The 7,230-nt window shown below is 44.4% G+C and overlaps 1 pseudogene; it reads left to right on the forward strand.

The window, feature by feature from the left end:
* Positions 1 to 809: 809 nt before the first annotated feature.
* LOC105511701 overlaps positions 810 to 7,230 on the forward strand; it is a 29,529-nt pseudogene continuing 23,108 nt past the window's right edge.

The raw sequence follows: 7,230 nt of genomic DNA on the forward strand, positions 1-7,230 counted from the left end.
CTCTAAGGTTTTTGGTGGCAACAGAAATTCCACATGACACGTCCTAGAATGTGTGGGTCCAATATACTCTGTGCAAATGCCATTTTTCTAGTCTGGATAGATCCCGTCTTCCTTGTCCCTAGTTGGCATAACCTTGACCCTTATTTTTTTCTCTCCCTCTACAAAATGGTGCCTTAGATTTTCGTTAGATTTAGAGTAGAACAAAGTAGGGGGTGCAAATTAATATCAGGATGAATGACTTAAGGAAACAAAAATTCCTGCTTTCAGAGAACTAGAATGAGATAGCAAACAGAACCCCTGAGGACCAGGATCGGTTTAATATACATAACTTTACCATTAAAAACACAATTTGAGCCCAGGAGGCTGAGACCAACTGGAGCAACATAGTGAGACCCTGTATCTACAAAACACACAAAAAATTAGCCAGGCATGGGGGCTTGTGCCTGTAGTACCAGCTACTCAGGAAGCTGAGGCAGGAGGATCGCTTGAGCCCAGGAGTTCAAGCTGCAGTGAGCTATGATCATGCCACTGCACTCCAGCCTAGGCGACAGAGCAAGGCCCTGTCTCAAAAACAAAAACAAAAACAAAACCCACAACTAATTAACATCAAAAAAGCAGAGGTGGTGGGGAGATGAGAGGAAGAGTAAAATAAAACACAAAACACAGACGATCCCTGACAAAAGCGAGCCTTTCTCATGAACTCATCACATCTACAAACTCTCCATCTTGTCTTACAGGAAAAAACAGTGGGGAGGGGTTTGTAGAGGGTCAGAGCTGACAGTCCCCAGCACACGGTGGGTGCCCAGAGAATGGCTCTGGTGTGGACAACGTTGCTATCTGGCTCGCCCAGGGCAAGCCCAACCGAGAGTTTGGTGATTCTGATTGACAGCTTTGATTGGACCTCTTTGGTGTCATCTGACCTTTTGTCAGAAATTGTCTCAGGTAGGATTTAAAGAAGTCAAAATATACTCCCACCCCTCCCCCCACCCCATAAATGAGGACTTAACAAATTCAAAGACCAGGGGACAGGGCAGGTGGCTCAATCTTGCCCATTATGAGAATCTTGGCTGCCTGCCTGGGTGCACAAAGCAAACGACATTTTAAAATCTCTTCACAGTCCATTAAGTAACATATAATACCCTTCAGCTGAAAGAATTTCAAGTCACATGCCTGGAGCCTTTTTATTTAGGGTGTCTCTCCCTTGGTGACCATGCATCACCAAAAATATCTTCTGTAGATATTCATGTGACTAGATCTTGGTTATATGTAAACAGGAATTTTAATTTGAGTCATAATTAGTCTCCAGATAATTAACTTATGAGCTTTTGGCTAAGTTTCCTTTGTTAATATTCTCAGGTTGTACTAAAGTTGAGCTTGCAGAAAAGGATTAGGAGTAAATTTGGTTGGGGGAATTGTTAGTATTTGACACAATACTTCTTAAACCAGTTTAACTTGATTTTTACTGTAGCACTTGAATAACTGCTGTCTTCTTAATTTGCTGAATTGGAGAAGTTCCTTGATTTGTACCTCAGTTGCTTAAATAGCTTGTGTTCATCCAGCTCTTTCAACTCTGTCCGTGAAAACTCTGTCTCCTCTCAACGATTATTTGGGCTGTGTTTTGGATCTGGCTGCTTAGGAAGGAATGACTGAGAAAAAGTTGATTGGGCCAGGTTTATTCTAGGAGGTGAGATTGAAATGAGTTGACTTAAGCATAAAGCCAGAATGAAACCAGTCACACAGAAAATGTACAAGGTGATTTTGAAGTTTGCCTCTAAATTAAACAGAAATCTGTGACAAGCTGCATCTCTTGCAGAGTCAGTTCTGGGTCAGCTGGCAGCAACTGTCCTCCCTTGCAGATCTGCTTAAGACCTTGTGTCAAGCTGTCTCCCACTTGATCCAAGTCATCCAAGTATCCTTTTCTTGAAAGTCATAAAAATAGGACAACAGATTCATTGTCAACACCAGCCATGGCAGTCACTCTGTTTGTCTTTTTTTTTTTTTTTTGAGATGGAGTCTTGCTGTGTCGCCCAGGCTGGAGTGCAATGGTGTGGTCTCGGCTCACTGCAACCTCCACCTCCCAGGTTCAAGCGATTCTCCTGCCTTAGCCGCCCGAGCAGCTGAGATTACAGGTGCGTGCCACCATGTCCAGCTAATTTTTGTGGGGTTTTTTTTTTTTAGTAGAGGCGGGGTTTTAGGCTGGTCTGGAACTCCTGACCTCAGGTGATCCACCTGCTTCAGCCTCCCAAAGTGCTGGGATTACAGGCATGAGCCACCCACCATGCCCAGCCATCTTTTTTGTTTTTAAGGCCGTTATTAGAAAGCTGATTTAATGTGATTTCATGCTGAAATAAAGCTGTATCTGAGGATGCTAAAAGTCTTACTGCCAAGCCAGATCTCGATACAGTCTAAACTGGGAAAGGAGCCTTCATTGGGATGATGGCCAAGAAACTAGTCAGTTGTAGATGTAGCTTAAAAGGTCATTGGCTCACTTGCAAGAATGCTGCAGCTTCAACATTTGCTACACATTCCTCTCATTAGTCAATTGTTTTTTAATTTCTTTTCCACTGGGAAACCCAAGAATGTCTCTTGCCTGAATGTACCATTCTCAGCTGATCTCTTCCTGTGAGATGTCAGGAATGATGTCCTGCAGCATCCCATGTGAGTCACAGGTCACGAGGCAGGATGCCTCCAGCTTCTTTGCATACAGCCACTCCACTCCCTCCCCGTGACTCAGTCCACACTCTCCGAGAGCATACACAGCATGCCTTGAGAAGAACCTGAAGCTTAGATAGCCTGTCCAATGGAGGGTCTGACCATGTGGCTTACCTGGTACTGAGAAGTTTCGCATGGCACAGAACTCTCACTGATAAAACTGTGGATCCTGTGCCAGCTGAAGCACGTGGTTGCAATGTGCCCAGCTACTCTTCAGAGAAGAAACTTAGGCCAAGGAGGCCGACTTGCCCAAGCTAACAAAATCTGTCAGTGGCAGATCTAGGATTAGAATCCAGATCTAATGGTGCTAAAGTTTAGTGCTCTTTCAAAGCTGGAACTTTCTTGTATTCCCACAGTGCATTGCACACAATAGGTGCTGAAATTTCTGTTGTGGTTGTTTTCTGAGTTCAAAAGATATGCTTTTAACAGATATGATTGTTCCTAATTAGCAATGGATCTCACTCAAGGTCATTGTGAACCAATGGTGAAATCAGTTCTCTACTTCTGGATTCTGAACAGAACAGTGAGAATGAAGGGGAGGGAAGCTTTGTGAGTAGCAATATAAGTGGTTAAGCAAACAGCACTGCGCAAAGATGGAGAGATCCTTGTGTATAGGTTGACCGAACAACACAGTAGCAGAGAACACAAAGAAATATGGTATAGTTGTAAACACCAAAGAGTAGGAAGTCTTTTCCTGTCCTTAGAGAAAGAGTCTGGTAGAAAAAAAAAGCATTATAGTTCTGGCAAGGGAAGGTAACCATGGAGATACACACACACGCCCCATGTGGTAATGACCACATGATGAAAAATAGTATCACCTGACAGTTGTGGTTGTATGTTTTTCAGGGTCTTCAAAAGAACCTAACTCCCGGCAGTATTCTTTGTCCTTCCAGATCTGAGATCTACCCTGTTTTCCCTGCCAGTTTTCTCTCCTGAATCCTGAGTTTTTTGTTTTGTTTTTTTTGTTTGTTTGTTTGAGACGGAGTCTCGCTCTGTCACCCCAGCTGGAATGCAGTGGCCAGATCTCAGCTCACTGCAAGCTCCGCCTCCCGGGTTCATGCCATTCTCCTGCCTCAGCCTCCCGAGGACTACAGGCGCGCGCCACCTCGGCCGGCTAAGTTTTTTTGTATTTTTAGTACAGACGGGTTTTCACCATGTTAGCCAGGACAGTCTCGATCTCCTGACCTCGTGATCTGCCCGCCTCGGCCTCCTAAAGTGATGAGATTACAGGTGCAAGCCACTGCGCCCGGCTGATCCTGAGTTTTTTATAAACTTGCACAAATTACCAGGGATCTTGAGTCTGTGCTGCATAGATCTTTATGATCACTTAACAGTGCTGTGTCCTCTTCAATGCCACAGTCTTCTCACCTACAAGAGACACCAATGTTGTATGTGTAAGAGAACAGACAAAGCATTAGAGATGTGACTTGCTGAGGATTAAGACTGGAGAAATGGGCCAGGTGCCATGGCTCACATCTCTAATCCCAGCACTTTGGGAGGCCAAGGCGGGCAGATCATGAGGTGAAGAGATTGAAACCAGCCTAGCCAACATGGTGAAACCCATCTCTATTAAAAATGCAAAAATTAGCTGGGCGTGGTTGCGCACGCCTTTAGTTCCAGCTACTGGGAGGCTGAGGCAGGAGAATCGCTTGAACCTGGGAGGCGGAGGTTGCAGTGAGCCGAGATTGCGCCTCTGCACTCCAGCCTGGGGGATAGAGTGAGAAACTGTCTCAAGAAAAAATTAAAAAGACTGGAGAAATGGCTATTGGAAACAGGGGCTCAGGAACAACCTTATTTATCGTGGAAGTCTTCAGCAACTCATTTTGTGCAGTAGTGCTTTGGCACTTGATTTCTTTTATCTGGGATGGAGCCCAAGGAAGTGGTACTTGGAGAGGGAGCAGCATAAACAAAATAGAAGTGACTAAGCTGTTTTGACACCCATTAAGATGGGTGTTACTCCCCAAATGGAAACCAGGTATCTACTTTCCTATTCTACCACGCCTTTTCCTGCTGGTGATCTGAAACAGGGTTACCTGTTCCTATGACTAATCCCTAAAAACGCAGGTGAACAGAGGCTGAGATGACCTACTTTGCAAATACGTGCTACAGTGTTAATCAGCGAACTCTGGGGTCAGGTGTCCTCACAGTTGTTCTACTTTAGACTGAAGGCCAGGTAGGGAGCTGACTTTGGAATGGGCTTGTGGCCACCCATCAGAAGCAAGGGAGTTGAGAAACAAGTGCTGATTAGAAATGTAAATTATTGGCTGGGTCTGGTGCTGGTGCTACTCAGGAAGCTAGGCAGGAAGATTGCTTGAGCTCAGAAGTTCGAGGCTGTAGTGCACAATCACAGATCACACCTCTGAATAGCCACTGCACTCCAGCCTGGGCAACATAGTGAGCTTCCGTCTCTAGAAAAAGAAAATGCAAATTATTGGACCCTACCTTAGTGTCGTGATTCAGAATTTCTTTTTGTTTTTAATAAACATTAACATTTAGAATAGTTTTAGATTTACAGAAAAATTGTGAAGATAGTACAGAGTTTCCATATAACACACACCCAGTTTCCCATTATTAACATCTTACACTATGAACCAATATTGATGCTTTCTTGTTAACTAAAGTTCACATTTTATTCAAATTTTCTTAGTTCTTACCTAATCTCCTTTTTCTGTTCCAGGATCCCATCTAGGATACCATGCTACATTTAGTCATCATGCCTTCTTAGGCTTCTCTTGGTTATGACAGTTTTTTAGACTTTCCTTGTTTTTATCACAAGTCTTTTGTTACTGTTTTTTGAAACATGGTCTGCTTCTGTTGCCCAGTCTGAAGTGCAGTGATATAATCACGGCTCACTGTAACCTCGAACTCCTGGGCCCAAGCAATCCTTTCACCTCAGCCTCTGGAGTAGCTGGGACTACAAGCGTGTGCCACCATGTCAGGAGAATCTTTTTTTTTTTTTTCTTTTTTGTGATGGAGTCTTGCTCTGTCTCCCAGGCTGGAGTGCAGTGGCGCAATCTCAGATCACTGCAACCTCTGCCTCCCAGGTTCAAGAGATTCTCCTGCTTCAGCCTCCAGAGTAGCTGGGACTACAGGTGCCTGCCACCATGCCTGGCTAATTTTTTATTTTTAGTAGAGACCGGGTTTCGCCATGTTGGCCAGGCTGGTCTTGAACTCTGACTTCAAGTGATCCGCCTGCCTCAGCCTCCCAAAGTGTTGGGATTACAGGCATGAGCCACCCAGACCCGCCCAGGAGAATCTTTTGATTGTAGAGGTGAGATCTTGTTATATTGCCCAGGCTAGTCTTGAACTTCTGGCCTCAAGTGACCCTCCTTTCTTGGCCTCCCAAAGTGTTGGAATTACAGGCATGAGCCACCATGTCTGGTCCCAGACTTTCTTTGTTTTTTATGACCTTAACAGTTTTGAAAAGTACTGGATTTTTGTTTTTGTTTTTGTTTTTGTTTTTGAGACAGAGTTTCGCTCTTATTGCCCAAGCTGGAGTGCAAAGGCGTGATCTCAGCTCACTGCAACCTCCGCCTCCCGGGTTCAAGCGATTCTCCTGCCTCAGCCTCCTGAGTAGCTGGGATTACAGGCATGTGCCACCACACCTGGCTAATTTTGTATTTTTTTTTTTTTTAGTAGAGACAGGATTTCTCCATGTTGGTCAGACTGGTCTTGAACTCCCGATCTCAGGTGATGTGCCCGCCTCGGCCTCCCAAAGTGCTGGGATTACAGGTGTGAGCCACTGCGCCCAGCCTGGTCAGGTATTTTTTATAGAATGCCCTTCAACTTGGGTTTGTCTGATGTTCTTCTCGTGATTAGATTGGGGTTATGAGTTTTTGGGGAAAAGACCACAAAGTGCCACTCTTACCACGTGACAAGTGTACGCTGAGGTAGTTTTGTCATTTCCTCACAGTATTCTTTTTCCTCTCCCCTTTCCATATGTATTCTTTCGCAGGAAGTCACCAAATGCAACCCATACATAAGGAGTGGGGAGTTCAGTTTCACCTCTTTGAGAGTAGAATATTTACATAAATTATTTGGAATTCTGCATGAGAGATCTGTCCATGTTCCATCATTTATTCATTTATTTATTTATATCAGGAGAGGCAGGCATTTATTTTACACTTTGAGTTATAATCCAATACTCACATTTTCCAGTTTTGGCCTTTTGGGCACTCTTTCTGGTGGCCCTGGTGTCCACTTGATACATTGTTTGTTTATTTTAACACTTCATTACTTTCTGGCATTTAATATTTTCTTCCAGGCACTTGTTTTTTTTTTTTTTTTTTCCCGAGATGGAGTCTTGCTGTGTCGCCCAGGCTGGAGTGCAATGGTGTGGTCTCGGCTCACTGCAACCTCCACCTCCCAGGTTCAAGCGATTCTCCTGTCTCAGCCTCCCAAGTAGCTGGGATTACAGGCATGTGCCACCATGCCTGGCTAATTGTTTTGTATTTAGTAGAGGTGGGGTTTCACCATGTTAGTCAGGCTGATCAGGAACTCTTGACCTCAGGTGATCCA

Source organism: Colobus angolensis, unplaced genomic scaffold, assembly GCF_000951035.1.
Source record: "Colobus angolensis palliatus isolate OR3802 unplaced genomic scaffold, Cang.pa_1.0 Scaffold202, whole genome shotgun sequence".
Classification (NCBI taxonomy): Eukaryota; Metazoa; Chordata; class Mammalia; order Primates; family Cercopithecidae; genus Colobus; species Colobus angolensis.